This window comes from Dermochelys coriacea, chromosome 15, assembly GCF_009764565.3.
Source record: "Dermochelys coriacea isolate rDerCor1 chromosome 15, rDerCor1.pri.v4, whole genome shotgun sequence".
NCBI classification, from domain to species: domain Eukaryota; kingdom Metazoa; phylum Chordata; order Testudines; family Dermochelyidae; genus Dermochelys; species Dermochelys coriacea.
This window is the reverse complement of record NC_050082.1, coordinates 29,918,908-29,939,552: the sequence shown is the minus strand read 5'-3', so window position 1 is coordinate 29,939,552 and position 20,645 is coordinate 29,918,908. Positions and strand designations below refer to the sequence as shown.

At 43.8% G+C, this 20,645-nt stretch overlaps 1 long non-coding RNA gene across 1 annotated transcript in view; it reads right to left on the bottom strand.

Moving 5' to 3' along the window:
- Positions 1-1,107: 1,107 nt before the first annotated feature.
- The window catches only part of LOC122456774, a 39,962-nt gene continuing 20,424 nt past the window's right edge, over positions 1,108-20,645 (bottom strand). Inside the window, exons 2-3 of the long non-coding RNA XR_006275825.1 lie at positions 1,878-2,017; positions 1,108-1,225 (exon numbers count right to left, since the gene is read on the bottom strand). This is a non-coding gene — a long non-coding RNA (uncharacterized LOC122456774). The remainder of the gene's footprint in view (positions 1,226-1,877; positions 2,018-20,645) is intronic.

Sequence of the window (20,645 nt, the reverse complement as noted above, 5' to 3'; positions counted from 1 at the left end):
TTGTTACATTTCAGATTTGATTTGGAGGGATCACCTTTATTCAGTTCTATTTCTTCAGCTTTAGGCCTCATTTCAGACTGTTCTTGAGAGCCTGTGTCAGTGAAGTGAATTCCTGGTACATTCTCCTTAATCGCATCAGATGGACAAGTTTTCCTGCACAGAGATACAGAGTCTTTATTTTCAAATTTGGCAGTTAGATCCATGGACAAAGGCCTTGGTTTTCTAACCCATGATTTCTCTGTTGGAGATTTTTCTTCGGAGGCTTCCAAATTGCTACACTTTTGATCTTTTAATGATTCCAGAAAAATAGCAGATACTGGTCTATGGTTTAGCTTTCGTTGCACTTCAGTTAATAAGCCAACTTCGCTGTTGGCATATTTTGCAACGTCTTTGGTTCTCTCACCTATAGGATCTTCACGTGTGTCGTTTTTTTTCATCAGATTGGTGAGGATTCCAGGGACTGGTCTGGGGACTGATGAAAAAGATATTTGCCTATGCAGACCACCTTCAGGTTTCTGGAAGTCACAGACCAGCTGAGAGATCATCTCAGGCTTTGCGTTACATTGCCACTCTTTGTCTGTATAGTGCCAAGTGTTCTATGCTCATCAACAGATATTTTACCTCGTGTTAAATTTACCTTGGATTGCTCAGTGCTAGCTGTTTCAAAAAGAATCACAGTATTTCTGCTGGGACTGGAATAAAAGGTCACATTTGTGACTAATTCATTGTTGCCTTTACTTTCATTTTCAATTAGTTTTTGATCTACTAATAGAGGCACATCTCCACTTAACACCTTAGCAGATGTCATTTCTTCAGTAGGCTGTCCATACACAGAGAACTTGGGGACAAAATTATTTGGTTTGAGAGCTGTAACAGGAGGTTTCACATTCGCAAAAGTATCTGAAAGTTTATCCTTAGAAAATGGCTTTGGAGAAAGCCTTGGCCTTGATCCAGGAGTAGGCATAGTTGCTGGTCTCCAAGTACTCCCAGATTTGTTTTTTTCTTCAAGAATTATTGGTGTTGAAGGATTAGAAGGTAGACCAGCCTTATTACTTGCATCCAAAAGAGGGTTGCTGTAGGTGCGTTGTGTTTTATCCTCACTTGTAATTCATTTAAATCAGGTATTGTTGTTAAGGATGCTAGAGCAGAGTTGATCTCTACTCTTGTTGCCATAGCTATAGTAAACATCCAACAGAACTGGAAAAATCCAATTAGGAAGAACAAACTATAAAAAAAAGCAAAACATAAGTGTTAATATATGCAGTCAGCATGGATACCAAAGTAGAAATTCACTCAAATTCTATAGAATAATAATTATTATTATAGAATAATAATTTTAAATAGAATTTTAAATTTTAAATATTAAAGTTTGAATTTTAAATTGTAATTTCTAAATAGTTGGGCACTTCAGCTATCTAGTTTACAGTATGCATCATACAATCCAATGAACTGCTTCCACACAGTAGGGAGAATGTACTGTATTTTAGTATTTTCATCTTTTAACTGAACAACAACGACAGTGATTGATATACTAAAAATCAGAGAACATAGTGCTAATCCTAATAGGACAGCCAGACAGCACTACAGATTCCCGTAAATTAAGTAAATGTCTTCAAATGTTGAAAAATTAATTTACATCAGGAAACTTGATTGAAAAGGAACTGCATTCCACTATCACAGCCTCAACCCTTATTTTCTTAAGTCTTCTCATGGATTAGCATGGAAATAATATTTAACATAAAGAAAAGATAGCGAGCACAAGAGTGAAGGTATTCTTAAAATTTTATTTGGCTGTTACTAGTTAAGAGAACTGACAATTAAAATATATGAAGTAAATGTTTTCTACATCAAAGCCCGCAAGTTCTGATAGCACTTACCCTAGTTTGCATTGTCTGCATATAGATATATAACTGAAGCAGCATGTAAACTGAAACACTTCATTCTGAGGAGTAGTTTCCTTAGATCTCATGAAGTACATGGACATATAATCACTTCAGTGATCTGTACTACACCTGACCTGTGAATAAAGAGGAGACATTCAGAATCTAGTGTGGCAGAGCATATACTGTACATTCAGGGCAAGGTCTACACTACAGAGTTAGGTTCACGTAAGTCAATTTAAGTCGACCTAATTATGTCAGTGTCTACACTACAGCCTTCCTCCAGTTAACGTAAGTGCCCTACTACATCAACATAACTCCACCTCCACGAGAAGCATAAGGCTTATGTCGGTGTAGTTAGGGCGATGCAGTGTCTGCATAGACACTGTGTTACTTACATCCTGTCTTGTCAATTTCAGGGCAGCTCCTGCCTGAAATTGACAAGAAAGCTGGGAAGCCAAGCCCAGCTGCACCCCACTCTCCTGGAAAGCTGAGAAGCTGGACCCTTCTCCCAGCTAGGAGCTAGGGCAAGAAGCCCAGCAGCTGGACCCCACTCTGAGCTGGAAGCCAGGGTGAGACGCTCAGGTGGTCCCCCCACCCCACCCCCACTGCACATTCTCTGCTGGGAGCCAGGCAGCCTTGTCAATTTCACGGCTCCCTGAGCCCTTAAATTGAAAAGGCTGCCTGGCTCCCAGTGGGGAACGGGGAGGCGAGAAGCCCCAAGCAGCTTCCCCCCAATTCCCGGAGGGGAACGGGGAGTTAAGAAGCCCAGGGCGGCTTCCCCACATCTTCGTAAGGAATGGGGAGCAGAGGGAGGGGGAGCCTGTGATGCAGCCAGTCTCCTTGTAAGGAGCTGCCAGCAGAGCTGAGAGACCAGGCCCCTATTAGGTCAGTGGAAGCGCTCAGGGTGAAGACGTGCACTATTGACACAAGGAGGGTAGTGTGGACATGCACCATCAGTAATTACTGCTGTGGATGTAAGTCAGCTAATATAGGTCGACTTACAATTCTAGCGTAGACATATCCTCAGTCAAAAACTTCAGCTTTCCAATTTAACAAGCTGACTTCTGGTTAAATATACAAAGCAACAAGATTCAATTTTCCAATTTATTTAAAATAATTTGTTGATTTGAATAGCTGCAGCTGTAAATTACAGTAAACACAGAGGTAAAAGCAAGAATATTTTATTATATCATCAATATTTTAAAGCTTTAAGTATATGAAACAAACAGAATAAATAGAAACAATGTAGTGACCACATAAGGATGGATATTGGGTTAAAGCTAGACCAAAACCCAATTCTTATGAGTGTTGTTTCCAGATTCTCAGTGTTTGTGTTCTCAATCTCAGACTAAATGTTGGGCTTTGCATTACTCATCTTAATTATAGTAATTTACTTTCTATTGTAAATCTCATTTCTGTGACAAAAGTGTCTGCAATGTGAGCGCTTTTCCTCAAAAGGCTAATTTTTACCAAAATGTGACTTTTTACTTTAACTAAGGCCTAGACTACTCTAAATAATTATATCAACCTAGATACATCGCTCAGGGCTGTGAAAAATTTTGCTCCCTGAGAGCCATAGTTATGGTTGCCAACCCTCCCAGATTGGTGGGGAGTCTTCCGGAATCGGTTTCAATCTCCCGGTGCTACAGAAAGCCATCCAGGAAATTTTAATATGCAAGTCCGGTCAGCAGCGCAGCTGGGCTAAGACAGGCTCCCTACCTGCCCTGGCTCTACATGGCTCCTGGAAGGGGCTGGCATGTCCGGCAGCAGCTCCTAAGTGCAAGGGTGGCAAGGGTCTCTGTACGCTACCCCTTCCCCGAGTGCCGACTCTGCAACTACCCTTGGCCAGGTATCGCTGCCAAAGGGAGCTGCGGGGGGCAGTGCGTGAGCCACCTGGCTGACCCTGAGCCTAGGAGCCGGACATGCTGGTCGCTTCTGGGAACCGCCTGATGTAAGTGCTGCCGGCAGGAGCCCACACCCCTCACCCCCTCCCACATCCCAACCTTCTTCCCCAGCCCTGAGCCGCCTCCCACACCCAAACTCCCTCCCAGATCTCTCACCCATCCCACAGCCCAACCCCCTGCCCCAGCCCTGAGCCGCCTCCTGCACTCTGAACCCCTTATCCCCAGCCCCAACCCAGAGCCTGCACCCCCAGCCAGAGCCCTCACCCCCCGAACCCTAAACCCCAGGCCTGAGCCACCTCCCACACCCAAACTCCCTCCCAGAGCCCGCACTCCCTCCTGCACATCAACTCCCTGCCCCAGACCTGAGCTCCCTCCCACACCCAAAATCCCAGAGTCTGCACCTTGCACCCCTCCTGAACTCCAACCCCCCTACCCCAGGCTCAGCCTGAAGCCCCCTCCTACACTCAGAACCCCTCAGCCCCAGCCCACACCCCAACCCCTGCCTGGTGAAAGTGAGTGAGGGTGGGGGGAGAGCAAGCCCTCACCATGGACCCAACTAGGTCGATGGAAGAGATGGATTAACTACATCATTGTAAAACACCTTCCATCAAGAAAAGGAAACATTTAAGCCCTTGTCTAATTAGGCACTGAGGTCGAATTTAGCAGCGTTAAATCGATTTAACCCTGCATCCGTCCACATGACAAAGCCTTTTTTTCGACTTAAAGGGCTCTTAAAATCGATTTCCTTACTCCACCCCTGACAAGGGGATTAGCACTGAAATCGGTCTTGCTGGGTCAAATTTGGGGTACTATGGACGCAATTAGACAGTATTGGCCTCCGGGAGCTATCCCAGAGTGCTCCATTGTGACTGCTCTGGACAGCACTCTCAACTCAGATGCACTGACCAGGTAGACAGGAAAAGGCCCACGAACTTTTGAATTTCAATTTCCTGTTTGGCCAGTGTGGCAAGCTGCAGATGACCATGCAGAGGACATCAGCAGAGGTGACCATGATGGAGTCCCAGAATCACAAAAGAGCTCCAGCATGGACCGAACGGGAGGTACGGGATCTGATCGCTGTATGGGGAGAGGAATCCGTGCTATCAGAACTACATTCCAATTTTCGAAATGCCAAAACATTTGTGAAAATCTCCCAGGGCATGAAGACAGAGGCCATAACAGGGACCTGAAGCAGTGCCGTGTGAAACTTAAGAGCTGAGCCAAGCCTACCAGAAAACCAGAGAGGCGAATGGCCGCTCCGGGTCAGAGCCCCAAACATGCTGCTTCTATGATGAGCTGCAATGCCATTTTAGAGGGTTCAGGCACCACTATCCCGCCGTGTTGTTTGACTCCTTCAATGGAGATGGAGGCACACGGAAGCAGGTTTTGGGGACGAGGAAGACTAGTTATGATGAGGTTGTAGATAGTTCACAGCAAACAAGCAAGAAGAGAAACCGGTTTTCCTGACAGCCAGAACGGTGTCTCACCTGGACCTGGAGCAGTACCCCCTGAACCCACTGAAGGTTGCCTCCCGGACTCACCAGGCGGAGAAGGGACCTCTGGTGAGTGTACCTTTTAAAATACTATACAAGGTTAAAAGCCAGCATGTTTAATGATTAATTTGCCTGGCATTCGTGGTTCTCCTGGATATACTCCCGAAGCCTTTACAAAAGCTTTCTGGGGAGGGCAGCCTTATTCCATCCACCATGGTAGGACACTTTACCACTCAGGCCAGTAGCACGTATTCAGGAATCATTGTAGAACAAAGCATTGCCGTGTATGTTTGCTGGCATTCAAATAACATCCGTTCTTTAGCTCTCTGTATTATCCTCAGGAGAGTGATATTATTCATGGTCACCTGGTTGAAATAGGGTGCTTTTCTTAAGGGGACATTCAGAGGTGCCCATTCCTGCTGGGCTGTTTGCCTATGGCTGAACAGAAATGTTCCCCGCTGTTAACCACGTGGTGGGGGGAGGCAAAATGCGACCTTGTAACGAAAGCACATGTGCTATGTATGTAATGTTAACAGCAAGGTTTACCGTGAAAGAGTGTACCCATTGTTCTATAAATGTGTCTTTTCAAATACCACTGTCCCTTTTTTTCCCCTCCACCAGCTGCATGTGTTTCAAGGATTACAGGATCTTCTCCTTCCAGAGGCTAGCGAAGATCAGAAGGCAAAAAAAAAACGCACTCGCAATGAAATGTTCTCTGAGCTCATGCTGTCCTCCTACACTGACAGAGCACAGACGAATGTGTGGAGGCAGACAATGTCAGAGTGCAGGAAAGCACAAAATGACCGGGAGGAGAGGTGGCGGGCTGAAGAGAGTAAGAGAGGGCTGAAGCTGAAAGGTGGTGGCAGCGTGATGAGAGGAGGCAGGATTCAATGCTGAAGCTGCTACAGGATCAAACTAATATGCTCCAGCGTATGGTTGAGCTGCAGGAAAGGCAGCAGGAGAACAGACCACCGCTACAGCCCCTGTGTAACCAACCACCCTCCTCTCCAAGTTCCATAGCCTCCTCACCCAGACGCCCAAGAACATGGTCGGAGGGCCTCCAGCCACTCCACCCCAGAGGATTGCCCAAGTAACAGAAGGCTGGCATTCAATAAGTTTTAAACTTTTAAAGTGCTGTGTGGCCTTGTCCTTCCCTCCTCCACCACCCCTCCTGGGCTACCTTGGTAATTATCCCCCCTATTTGTGTGATGAATTAATAAAGAATGCATGAATGTGAAGCAACAATTACTTTTATTGCTTCTGCAAGCGGAGATCGAAGGGAGGTGGGGAGGGTGGTTAGCTTATAGGGAAGTAGAGTGAACCAAGGGGTGGGGGATTTCATCTAGGAGAAACAAACAGAACTTTCACACCGTAGCCTGGCCAGTCATGACACTGGTTTTCAAAGCTTCTCTGATGCGCCCCGCACCCTCCTGTGCTCTTCTAACCGCCCTGGTGTCTGGCTGTGCATACCCAGCAGCCAGGCGATTTGCCTCAATCTCCCACCCTGCCATAAACATCTCCCCCTTACTCTCACAGATATTGTGGAGCGCACAGCAAGCAGTAATAACAGTGGGAATATTGGTTTTGCTGAGGTCTAACCGAGTCAGTAAAGCCAGCGTGCTTTTAAACGTCCAAATGCACATTCTACCACCATTCTGGACTTGCTCAGCCTGTAGCTGAACAGCTCCTGACTACTCTCCAGGCTGCCTATGTATGGCTTCATGAGCCATGGCATTAAGGGGTAGGCTGGGTCCCCAAGGATAACTATAGGCATTTCAACATCCCCAACCGTTATTTTCTGGTCTGGGAAGAAAGTCCCTTCTTGAAGCTTTTGAAACAGACCAGAGTTCCTGAAGATGCGAGCGTCATGTACCTTTCCCGGCCATCCCACGTTGATGTTGGTGAAATGTCCCTTGTGGTCCACCAGTGCTTGCAGCACTATTGAAAAGTACCCCTTGCGGTTTATGTACTCTGGTGCCAAGATAGGGATATAGGTTCCGTCTATGGCCCCCACCACAGTTAGGAAATCCCATTGCAGCAAAGCCATCCACTAAGACCTGCACATTTCCCAGGGTCACTACCCTTGATATCAGCAGATCTTTGACTGTGTTGGCTACTTGCATCACAGCAGCCCCCACAGTAGATTTGCCCACTCCAAATTGATTCCCGACTGACCGGTAGCTGTCTGGCATTGCAAGCTTCCACAGGGCTATTGCCACTCGCTTCTCAACTGTGAGGGCTGCTCTCATCTTGGTATTCTTGCGCCTCAGGGCAGGGAAAAGCAAGTCACAAAGTTCCATGAAAGTGCCCTTACGCATGCGAAAGTTTCGCAGCCACTGGGAATCGTCCCCGACCTGCAAAACTATGCGGTTCCACCAGTCTGTGCTTGTTTCCCAGGCCCAGAATCGGCGTTCCACCACATGAGCCTGCCCCATTAGCACCATGATGCCCACATTGCCAGGGTCCATGCTTTGAGAGAAGTCTGTGTCCGTGTCCATGTCCTCATCACTCTCGTAACATGCTGATGTCACCTACTCGCACGGTTTCACTTTGCCAGGTTCTGGTGCTGCATATACTGCTGGATAATGTGTGTGATGTTTAATGTGCTCCTAATTGCCAAAGTGATCTGAGCGGGCTCCATGCTTGCCGTGGTATGGCGTCTGCACAGAAAAAAGGCGCGGAATGATTGTCTGCTGTTGCCCTGACGGAGGGAGGGGCGACTGATGACATGGCTTACAGGGTCAGCTTACAGGGCATTAAAATCAACAAAGGGGGTGGCTTTGCAAGAAACTGAATGGCCACCTCAAGGATAGAACTCAAAACCTCAAGGATAGAATTCAAACCTGGGGTTAACAGGCCGTTGATTTCACAGAGGGAGGGAGGGAGGAAGGGATGGGGAGAAAATGAATACAAAACAATCTGGTCTATTTCTTGTTTTGAGCCACTCATCTATCTTTATACATCACGCTGGCAGCAGACTGTGCAGTACGACTGCTAGCCATCGTCATCTCCTGGGTGCTCGGCAGAAGACGGTGCAGTATGACTGCTGGTCATCATCTTCTGCTAGCTACAGATTAAAAGACAGTGCACTGCCGGTAGGACTCAATCGCCATGAGACGAAACAAGGGAAATGACCTGGCTGAGTCACTCCCATGTTTTCCCAGGCGCCCGGTTAAAAGAGTACCCAGGACGACGTCGACGACGGCTACCAGTCATACTGCACTGTCTGCTGCCAAAAGGCAATAAACTGCTGCTGTGTAGCAATGCAGTACCACGTCCGCCAGCACCCAGGAGACATACGGTGACGGTTAGCTCAGCAGGCTCCATGCTTGCCGTGGTATGGCATCTGCACAGGTAACTCAAGAAAAAAGGCGCAGAACGATTGTCTGCCCTTGCTTTTACGGAGGGAGGGAGGGAGGGAACGGTATGTACCCAGAACCACCCGCGACAATGTTTTAGCCCCATCAGGCACTGGGATTTCTACCCAGAATTCAAATGGGCGGTGGAGACTGCGGGAACTGTGGGATAGCCATCCACAGTGCAATGCTCCGGAAATCAATGGTTGCCTCGGTACTGTGGACACACTCCGCCGACTACATGCACTTAGAGCATTGGTGTGGGGGGACACACAATCGACTGTTTAAAAACACTTTCTATAAAACTGACTTCTATAAATTCGACCTAATTTTGTAGTGTAGACATACCCTAAGATATGAGCATTACAGAGGCGTAGTTGCAGCACTGTAGCTCTGCTGCTGTGGCGCTTGTGTGTAGACACAGCCTAACCATGTGATTCCCAAACTTCTTTCCCCAGGATCCCTTTGGCATCTTACTAAGTGCCCTGGACCCTTTCATTTCCAGTACTACCACAACACCCCGCCCGTGTCAACATGGGAATGTCCCTGCTAGTGTCACCTCTCACACACAGTGCATGTGCAGTCACGCTGTATGGAGGACGCCATTTTGAGGGGAAAAAATGGCATACTCCATCCGGCAAAAGTGCTATCTGGTGTGTTCCAGCCCTGGCTCAAGGGTCAGACCCTGCATAACTCATAGCGGGAACAAAGACTGGAAACCACTGGCTTGAGAATTATTTCCAAGTTACCTCCTAACAAGGCAACTCTACAGCTAGTAAAGCTGACACATATAGCCATCAGCAGTAAATGGGAATTTTTTTTAGTAGCAACATGAAACCTATACATTTTCTATTTATATTAAAGACATTTTAAGTTAAAGTAAACTGTGTATTTAAACACACTTAACAGATCAAAGGCTGCAGGTTCATATTTAGTCACTGCAAAATTCTTTGTTCCTCTTAAGGCCATCAAATTCTGCCTCTTCAGAAGGTGTCTGAAAAGTGACTACTGCCAGCTGCAAAAAGTGGCATGAGTGAAGAAGTCTCTGTTTCTCTTCCATCAACAGTCAGACAGTATCTATAGCAAAGGTGTCCGTCACCAAAACATTTTGTATATTTTTGTGACCCACGTGGTATTTTTAGATTCTGCAGAATGCAATCCTTTTTTTTGGCAAAGCAACACTTGAAAATGTTATGTAAGCAAAATGAGTAACAAAAGTGTAACTAAAACAACATTGGCTTCCAGAGTCTGCAGACAATTTGAAACAATGACACCGAGAGCTGTGAACTCTTCTACCCCCATTAACTTCATTTGAGTGTTAACTCAAAAATCCAACAAGAACACTTGAACTGACAACGTTACTTATTTCATCTCTCACCAGTTCAGTGAATGGATTATGAAGGGGGACAGGAATGAAGCCAAGGAGGGAGTTGCTGCAGGGGATAAAGCGCAGAGGAAAGAAAAGAGGGCACGTGCAAAGAAAAAAAGCAGGGTTATGAAGGAAGGGAAATATAGGGCTGAAATAGCACTGGTCCTAATGGAGAAAACATTTTCTCACTGTGCGATACAGAATATGTCAAAGCGCAGAACAGATAATAAACAATGATAGCTCAAAGTTTAGTTAGTACATCGAGTCCACATTCTACCCTTGATCTGTAACAATCCTTCACATTGATATCAGTGAAATTCTGAGATAATCTCCTCCTTTAAGAACTTGATCTCCCTCATATAAAATGACAGCAAATTCAGCACTACTTCGTAACTTTGATACTTTGCACTTGATAAAAGAACCAAGATAACACCTCTAAGTAGGTTTCAGAGTAGCAGCCGTGTTAGTCTGTATTCGCAAAAAGAAAAGGAGTACTTGTGGCACATATCAATCTCCCCTCTGTATTTTCCACCAAATGCATCCGATGAAGTGAGCTATAGCTCACGAAAGCTTATGCTCAAATAAATTTGTTAGTCTCTAAGGTGCCACAAGTACTCCTTTTCTTTTTACCTCTAAGTAGGGCACATAGAAAGGGGAAAAAGTATAGAGAACTAAGAAATAAAATATACCCAGTATTAAATTGTGTCCCAAAAATCCAGTTAGTATCTATATCAGCACTTCCTAGTATTCAAAACATGTCTTCAGCTCTCAGCCAAGTTAGTTTACTCCATTAACTTTGGCAGTTTGTTTCCTATTCCAACCAGCTTGTGTATGAGGAAATTCTGCTTAAACTATTTATATGCTATGCTAGTCCCTTCCTCAGGCTGAGTCCATGACCTCTTGCTTTCAAAATAGTAACTGTCTCAAGCAGCTTATCAGAATCAATCTGTTCCTTTCAGGATCTTAGAGATCTCAGTGAAATCATCCGTGTTCTTTTTTCTAAGGAACACAGTTCAAGTCTGACTAATATGTCTCCAACATGTAAATATTGAAAAAATTATGTGAAAAGCAATAGAATTATTTAAAGTCAATTTAGTGGTAATAATTTCCTAAATAAGGGTGAACTTGAAAAAGAATATTCTAAGTGTGACATTAAAAGGTCTTTTTACAGTGCTGTCTCTCAATTTGATAGTTTGATGTATGCTGAATTGCATATATAATATACTGGGTATTTTACTTGGGAGCGAGGGTGGTTACTGCTTCTTGAAAGGACTAGTACTTTATCCTCACCAGAACACATGGAGAGGTGGATTGGCAGGGAACACACATGCAGAATATAGTGCTTATGATTATTGTTTAGGTCGATTTCCTAGCCAACATTCTTACACTGGGATTTCACTCCTCCGATTATTTTTGTTCTCTTTATGCTGAAGAACGTGATCTTTGTGTAAGCCCATAACCTAATCTAGCCAAGTGAATTTCCAGGGTTTGACATTCTTATTACTCAGATGGGATACTTGGCTTATTACAATTTAGAAAAAAATGAGAAACAGCTGCTGAAAAAGGCACATGATCAACAGCTGTTTATCAGGCATGTGATTTTTTTAAAATAAAAACTGCTATACATGTAAACAGGAGATTCTTACTTGCATTTATTTCTTAATTTTGAAATAACTAACTTGGTTCGCAAAGCTTTATTTCCCTCCATGAACTATACTGCTCTCCACAAGCTATCTCACTCAGTGGTGGGCAACCTTCGGCCCGTCAGGGTAATCCACTGGCGGGCCACCATACCGTTTGTTTACATTTGCATGACCGCCCACAGCTCCCAGTGGCCATGGTTCGCCGTTCCCGGCCAATGGGAGATATGGGATGCAGGAAACTTTTACAGAATATGTACCCTCCACTTCCATATTCAAAGTTTCTACTTTTTTTTCTGCTGACTTTTTAATCCCCTTGATACAACTATCAAGCACCAGTCCAAAGCAAACACAAAGCCAGGAAATGCAAACTCCTAACAGTGAACACACGAGAAACTGAAGTCTGAATTCTGCCAGAGTTCAGATTATAAACTGTTTTATGATGCACAAATTAAAATGCAAACAAACGATTAACCTGCAACTGTAATAAATCTAGCTCTTAGGTGATTTAATAAACAGTCTGTAAGATGTTTTCATATTAATAACTTATCTTCAAAAATGCACTTTGGCATAGCTCATTAGAAATAAAAATACGGTTATTCACTCAACAGTACGGTTTTTGTAACCTATGCACTGGCACACTACAAGCTCTGCCTTTGGGCCATATCAAGGCCTTGCACCAGAGGAAGTATTATGAGGAACCTGCCACAAGGTGCATTCGGCATGCCATATACTACCCATTGTTCACAAACAACTCCCATTTACATTAGTGGGAACACTGTGCACAGCTGGTGGGCAATAGGAATATAAGACTACACAAGAATTTTTGCATCATGAATAATGTGGTTATTGCTAGCTGCCTGCCTTATTTCTGAATAAGTAGGCCCTTAATACGATGAATACTAAGCAGTAAAAGGTTTATTCTGCCTCTGCATTTCAGGGCAGATACAAGTCCAGCTCATTTTTGTAAGGATCCGAAGTGGAAAGAGTGATCAAATAACAATCCCAGAGAAAGGATGTCACTCCTATAATAGAAAATATTTCAAAAATGAAAAGGGACAAAAGTAAAAATCTTCTCAAAACTGAGTAACCATTAAAGCTAATCTGATGAAAACAAATGTAACAAATGAGCCAAGGCAAAACATGAAATAGATTTACTTTCTTCATTCTTTCTATGAAAGATTTGCACCATTAAATATACATTAACCGTAAGCATTCTTAAAGTAGCAGTTGTTTTCTTTTTCACGCATTTTAAAGACAAGAAATGTTAAAAATACTGTCTCTACGATCTCCTTATTTTATTTCAGCAACCCATCCTTTTATTGCTTTCTACATCACTTCCTGCAAATAGCTGATGGGATCCAGTCAGTTTATTCTCATTTAGCCCAATCACCATAGATGTGTGAAAGACACAAAAGACAGAACAATCTAAGAATGTGTAGTCAGTTTTAAAGCAATAAATGTGAACCTATTATAACATGTGACCTAAATTATTAGTGCAATCAGACAAAATAAATATTCCACAAAATATATAATTTAAGTCAGGCAATTCAAATAAAGTCAGTAAACATATAAGCCTTTTCTACTTAGATTTGAGCCTGAATCATGTTATTACGTTACTCATTCACTGAAATAGGATACATCAATTATACTAAAATTGGCATCATCAACTGTTCTGATCTCTCCCATGTTAAGAATTGGGCTAATGAAGTCACTCTTGCACTGGCCTTAATTTTAAATCATTCCCAAAAACCTTTACCCACAAAGTAGTAGCACCTAGTAATGAGCTCATGAGTAAATAAAATCTGGATTGTCCCAAATGCAGATGTATAGCATCAAGTTCAATATAACCACAGATGTAAAAATGTAACAACTGGTTGTTAAAAAAGAGTCACATTCCCACAGAACACTGGCAGCCAGCTAAATACTGTTTGCTAATAATTTTTCCAAGTATTTCTACAATTTGAAAGCTTCAGTTTTCTTCTGTTTTTCTCATATGTCTACATGGAATCTACCAGCAATAAAAGGGTGGTCTACTGTTTTACAAGACAATAATCTGGTTCCCTTATGAGGATAAACTACTCCACCTTCAGGTTTCCCCTCACTGGGGAACAAGATTATTGTCTTGTTAAACAGCATGCCAGTTCTATTAATAGGTTTCAGAGTAGCAGCCGTGTTAGTCTGTATTCGCAAAAAGAAAAGGAGTACCGGTGGCACCTTAGAGACTAACAAATTTATTAGAGCATAAGCTTTGATGAAGTGAGCTGTAGCTCACGAAAGCTTATGCTCTAATAAATTTGTTAGTCTCTAAGGTGCCACCGGTACTCCTTTTCTTTTTAGTTCTATTAATAGTACCTTTTACAAGCACTTGTAAATCTGCCCTTGCTATTGCCTGCGCAAATCTATAACTATGGTACCTTGTTTAACTATCACTCAAACACACACAAGAATGTGAATATGTTCAACTAGACTTCTGGTTATGAAACTAGAGTCTTACCCAAATAAATCCTCACATTTTACATATTAATATCCAGTGTTTTAATCATTTAAATGTTCTAACCCACAGTTATAAAGGTAAAATAGCTAAATAGGTAACATTAAAACTACAAAGCACTACAGCTAAGCAACATTAAATGCCCAATTAGTCCCAGAAATGCAACAACATTTAAAATTAAGGTTGATATTCTATTTTAAACACACTGGTAGTACAGCACATCTGACAGAGCCTGTAAAATTAACAACAATCTGGAGACCACCATGCTACAGCAGGCTTATCACAGATACTAAATGTTTGTTGAAGAAAACATTTGTAGTTAATTTAAAGAAAAAACACTAAACTTCAGAACAAACCCTTTCCTTCAAATATACAGTGTTGCTGTAGCCTGTTGGTCCCAGGATATTAGAGAGAAAAGGTGGGTAAGGTAATATCTTTTATTGGACGAACAGAATGTGTGAGAGAGAAAGAGAGAGAGGCTTTCCTTTCCTTAAAAGGCATATATGAGCAAAACAGGTAATTAAAAAATACATACTTTAGACAGCTTGTAAAAGGGCATCCACAAATCAAGAGAGTTAAGAGAAGAGACAAAAGATTAGGAAGTTGGGTGGAAATTATTTATGAAATAATATAAAAAAATGCAAGTGTCTCCTCCCACTGTATCTGTCTGTCCCATGTAGATATCATCAATGTTGATATTCCATTTATAAAAATCATCCCAACAGATTTAATTTTACAAATCTCCATTATTTAGTTTCACGTCTACTTCTTATTTCCCATAATCCTTCAATTTGTTTATACAGGTTTTAATATACTATTTGTCTACTTTCTGAGATTCACAATTCCAGCTGCTGCCTTGTATTATACTTTCAGTTTACAGAGCATGTCTTTTTTGTCAGGATTTTGTTGTTGTTGTACAGAAAACTCCCCCTGCCATGCCCTAACTAGTTTAAAGCCTGCCTAACAAGACCTCCCAGTCTTCCTAAATGAGCAGATTAACATCTCCAATACTCAGCAAAAGTATTACATAGTGTTCTACGAACCCAAAGTCCTTTCCCCTATACAACCAGAATAAGGTTCTCAGTCTGTGTTCTAATCTATACTACCTTGGAAAGCTAGAATCAGAGTAGCCGCCCAAGGAATACTTTTAATGTTGGGGCTTATACAAAATGTCCTTTTCTTGAACCTTCTGAGAACATTATATTACAGAGACTTGACCACTTTCCTTGGACACTCTCTTACACCCACATTAGACCCATCCTGAAGGATTCAAGGCTATATTTCACTTGTTTAATGTGGCAGTTAAAATATGGACTTTGCTTCTGCCAGTAACTTCTATTTGTTGACTTCTTACTAGGACAATGAGAGTGATAATCACTTCATCCAAGTATCCATTTTCAATTTGCCTCATGCTGGATAGAGAATTTCAACAACAGACCATCTCTGTAAGATAGGTACATTGAAAAGACTACATTAATCAGGCCTGAGAACCACAACCTCCTCAGCCATACAGTCATCTGTAATATCACTGGCACCCTCTCCTTCCTGTTCTGTATTATTCCTGGGAAGCAGTGGAAAAAGTGGGAAGGCAAATAGCAATCTGGCCCATCTTTGCAAGAGAGCATCCATCACCTCATATCCAGAGGCCTGACATATGGAGAGGCCAAAGGTGCTTTGTTGTTCCCACATGCAAAGAGGTCTATCACCAGCCCACCAAACAGATTTACCATGAAGGATGATACTTATGGGGGCAGGTTTCATTCTGCTTAATCCAACTTCTGCCTGGTATTCATCATATCCTGGAAGGGCAGTGTGTATAGAAATAGGAAACTTTGCTCCATACAGGATAGGGTGCATTGATTTTCTCTCTGGGATCAGGCTGATGGCGTTCTTCCTAGGTTTGTTTTGAAAATGCCATAAGACACTGACTGTCAGAGCCAGAACAAGTCTGTTATCCATGGAAGGAAGAGTGCTCTGAGACCTCAATAAATCACTATGTTCCAACCAATGGATTCTGTGCTTCCCTCTTTCTTGTACCCGAAAAAGCCCTCTCCCTGACCACTAGAGAAGGCAGCCTCTTTGCCTTCAGTAGTGACACTAAGTTGAATTTGGCACATTGGGGAAACTTGTGTTGTTATAAAATGAAGGCCAGGCAGGCTAGAAACTAGTAAATGGTGGTCCAAGAGGCCCCTTACTCTCTTCTTATTTTTTCACATCTGGGCATTCCCCTCCGTGGACAGCTGCTGTAGGGTGGAGATGGAGGGACAGGGTGAGGCATGACAACCTGCAGCAGCTGGGAACAACAGCCTGGGCATTAGGGTCTGGTGATCCATGGTGGCATCAAGGGACAAAAACCCAATACTTTCCTAATCTTTTCTATATGGGAGGAAAATCCCCATTTCTCTATTATGAAATCTTCTCAGGGAAGATAAGAAGGAGCAAATAGCTATAGCTTATCTAGGGCAACTGCAGACCCTCTTGAGCATAGTTTCACAGTACTCTGCCTGGAAGAATCTATCCTCTGGTTTGGATATGGAAGCAGAGGGAGAGGGTTTCGGCTCAAAGGCCCCTTACCACACTCTCTGGCACTGGCCATTCTCATCCCATGTCCAGTACCCTCCATCCACAACCTCAGGGGAGAAAGCAATTGAGCCCACAACCCTCTGCTAGGACCTTAAGCATGATTTTCCGTCTGCCCTTCTGGTCTCATCTGCCACGCAAATGGGAAAAGCAAAGTTTGCTCCTAAAGATGGCTATTCCACTACTGCCTACCTCTATTCCTGTCTGGAAAAGGGGAGCCTAGGGGGCAACTGCACTCTGCTTACAGAACCAACTGAGCACCCCAGTGAGACATTTGATAAGTAGAGAAGTAGGAGATACAGGTCTTTCCTTTTGCCTCTGGATTTTCTTAGCTTAGCTCACTCCCTGAAGTCTGAAGGGGTCCCTTCTGCCAGAGTCCCTTCTGCCATCTCAAAAGGGGAAGTAAAATTGGGAAGACGCTCCCAGAAATAAAATGCAGCCCTGGAACACTGCTGGGAGTTGGATGGACACATTATTAAACAGAAGTCTTAGTCAGAAATTCAAAATAAAAAAGGATGAAATTTTCCCAGAAAAGCTCTGCAGTAGGAAGGTGTGATTGGGGTCCTAGTGGGGAACCAGCTGTGGTCACCCAATTAGAGTGAACTGCAAAGAATGGGGCAGACAATCCCCAAAATGCTGGTGGATATTCCAATACTTAGATTTACCAAGCCAGACTAAAACAGCTTCTTTATTACCTTACTGGTTATTCAGAAGTCCAAACGACACAGTTCCCTTAAAGTGACCCAGCCTCAGGCCTATATCCAGGTACCCATGTCAAATATGCTGAAAATTTCTGTAAATCTTATTTCATCATATAAAAGAAAAGGTTCTACCAATCCCAAAGGATTGGACACATTACTTCCCAGGTTAATCAATGTTTCAGATCTTGCCCAAATACACGCTACAGCCAATTCTTATAAACTAAACTAAATTTTATTAAAAAACAAAAAACAAAAGAGAGCATGGTTAAAAGATCAATATACATATAGACATGAGCTCGATTCATTGAGGTTCAGATTCATAGCAGAGATGGTGAGCTTTGTAGTTATAGAGTTCTTTCAGAAATAATTCATAGTTTATAGTCCAATGTCCAAATATCATATTCAGGGCATCCAGGAATAGAGGCTGCTGGACCCCGTTGACCGCCCCCGTCAACTGAGCTTGGGCTGCAGGTCCCGCTGACTGCTGGGGCTCAGGCTGCCAGCCCCAATTGCCCTGCCCCGCTCTTCCTGGGGCTCAGGCTGTCTGCCCTGCAACCAGGTTCCACCTGCTGCCTCCAACGGCTGGGGTCCTCTGGCTCTAATTAGTGAATTTTTTCTGGCGAACCCTCTGTAACATTCTGCAAACCCCCAGGGGTTCACGAACCCCAGTTTGGGAATCACGGCAGTCTTATGCATCAGTATACCCAAATTTGGAGATTTTTAAGGACATAGTGTAAGAGGAATTTGTGCACTCTGGCTTTTACTGTATTTGGACCCATAACCAGACAGTATTTAAACCTAAAAAGGGACAGTAGAAATAGAAGTAATAGTGGGTATGGTTTGTACCAATTGTTAGCAACAATTAACTGAGAGCGGAATTTTCAAAAGCGCTCACGACTGGCTGAACTCTACTCCCAACATAGTCAATGGTAAGAATCTCCTTGACTTTAATGGACGTACAGTAATATTAGGCCAACACTTTCGAAAATGCCAGCCTTAATCTCCACTGTGCCTAGAAATCATAAAATATAAACTATTTAATTCAATCAACATGAGCGTCTTGCGGAGTTCTGAACTCTTGTATAACTGGTTCATTAAGGGATTCCCCACCCTTCTGTCCCATCCTCAGTTGCAAAGATACTGTGTGTGTTACTTCCTACCCCATCATGGACTAAGAGTAACCCTCACCCTAGCAGGGAAAGATTAGACGTGGATCCCTCTAGAACCAACCAATACTATTTCATTCACAAGGCAGAAGGACTCACTAGATAGGAGGCTAAGCCTTATACCTACTGGGATCGATTCTCTGCAGCCTTGCACTTGTGCAGTTATTTATACCTGTGCAAAGCGAGTATAAAAGGCTACCAATCCATACACCTCTATTCTCACCAGTATTCTATAACCAGGCACTTAGGCAGAAATGACAACATACAAGGCAGTGGAGTATCAGGCCTGTTTATTCTGCCTACTAGCTCAGAGTACTGCAAACAGTTGTTTTCTGCAGTTACTGACAAAATGGAAGAAAAGAAAGAAAAGTGAGGGTCTGATTACAAAGTTAGAAATTAGTTCCCCCCACCAAACTCCATTAGGCAACATCTCCATCTATTCCCCCAAGAGCTATTACTGGACTTGATCCTACAATACAAATTCCAGTGATTGTAATGCCAGGAGGTGATTGGTGCACATGATGCAATAAGGGGGTTTAACAATTGTCCATTGCTTTGCAGGGCTCTTTTCGCTTTCAATTAATGGAATAAAGATTGCTTTCAAACCAACACGATTGTTTTATTAAAAGACAACAGTCGGAGGAGAGAGTCAAACAAAAAACTATCAGCAGGGTGGGGGATGGGGAAAGGGAAGAAGGTCTCAGGAGGAGTCGTCCTGGGAAGGCTAAAGATTTGTGTATGTCCAGGGATCATATCCAGCCTTCTCCTTTGGAGTACAGTGCAGCGGGTGCTGTACTTCAGCAGGGCCAAACTGCAGAGGGATGGGTGTTGAGTGCAGTGGGTACTGGGAGTCCGCAGGGCTGGACCGTAAGAGAGGAGGAGTGGAATGCCGCGGGTAAACACTGGAGTCAAGGGGTTCATAAGAGCGTGTTGGCGGTGTCTGGGGGTGCATGGGAAAGAGTTTTGCAACAGTGGCTGCAGGGGAGCGTGGGCACAGAGCTGCTCAGTTTGAAGAGCTAGTATAGCCTGGAGCATGTCTGCTTGGTGCTCCATAACGCTTAAGAGCTGCTCCATGGCTTCATTCTGGCGTGCCGTGTTCTCCTTTCAGTCCCTCTACTCCTTCAACTCCTGTTTCTCGGCGGTGGAGTGCATCATAACATTACGCAGAAAGTCCTACTTAGTTCTTCTTGGCCGCTTTCTAATTCCGCGCAGCTGTTCAACCGCCAATAACAAAGAGGGAGGCTGTGCTCAAAAGGTCATCTCTGTGAAGTTTAAACGCAACATTTTACAGAAGCAGCATTGTTTGCAACACAGACAACACCGATTCAGTGATTTAAAACACAGCCAGTACTCACACACCTGGCTGACCCCAGGCAAGCACATGTGAGCCACAAGACTGCAAAAATGGTGAGTAGCCACAGGGGCAAGGTGAATCACTCTTCCCAGACCCTGCTGTACACTGGGCACGTGGCTCTTGGGGAGAGCCAGCACTGTAGGTTGGGGCATGATAATCATTCCTGTCCACACTTTCTACAGGAGGTGATCATTATGAAAGATATCTCAGTGTTGAGGGTGAGCAGGGAAACAAGGGAGGGTCCTCTCCAAACCTGCGGCTTCCGCCCTGGCCCCTATGTGGCTCGCCTGTGTGCAGCAATGTCCCCCTCCCCCATGATGGCACAGTGGCGCGGGAAAGTTACTGTTAATGGAGCAAGAAACAAAGCAGCTCTGCCGAAGAACCTGCAGCAGCGGATTGCCCAGCATCTCCATGAGAGTTTCCTGGACAACTCTGAGGGAGATTCCCGTGAAGTGAGGGAGTCAATCAACAGCCTGTTTCACCATTCAGACTAGGCATGTGGTGGGAGACAAGCCTGCTTTCTGCAACCCTCCTGTCGCCAACAACTTACTTCAGCAATTCCCAAAATCAGATCCACTTACCAGGGGCCTCCTCTCCTGTTTGTGTTTCATCAAGATCCCACAGCTGTGACTGGCTAGCCTCCTCCAGGGTAGAAAAGAGCTCCTGGCTGCATGCATCTCTGGTCTCAGAGTCATCCCCTGCCTC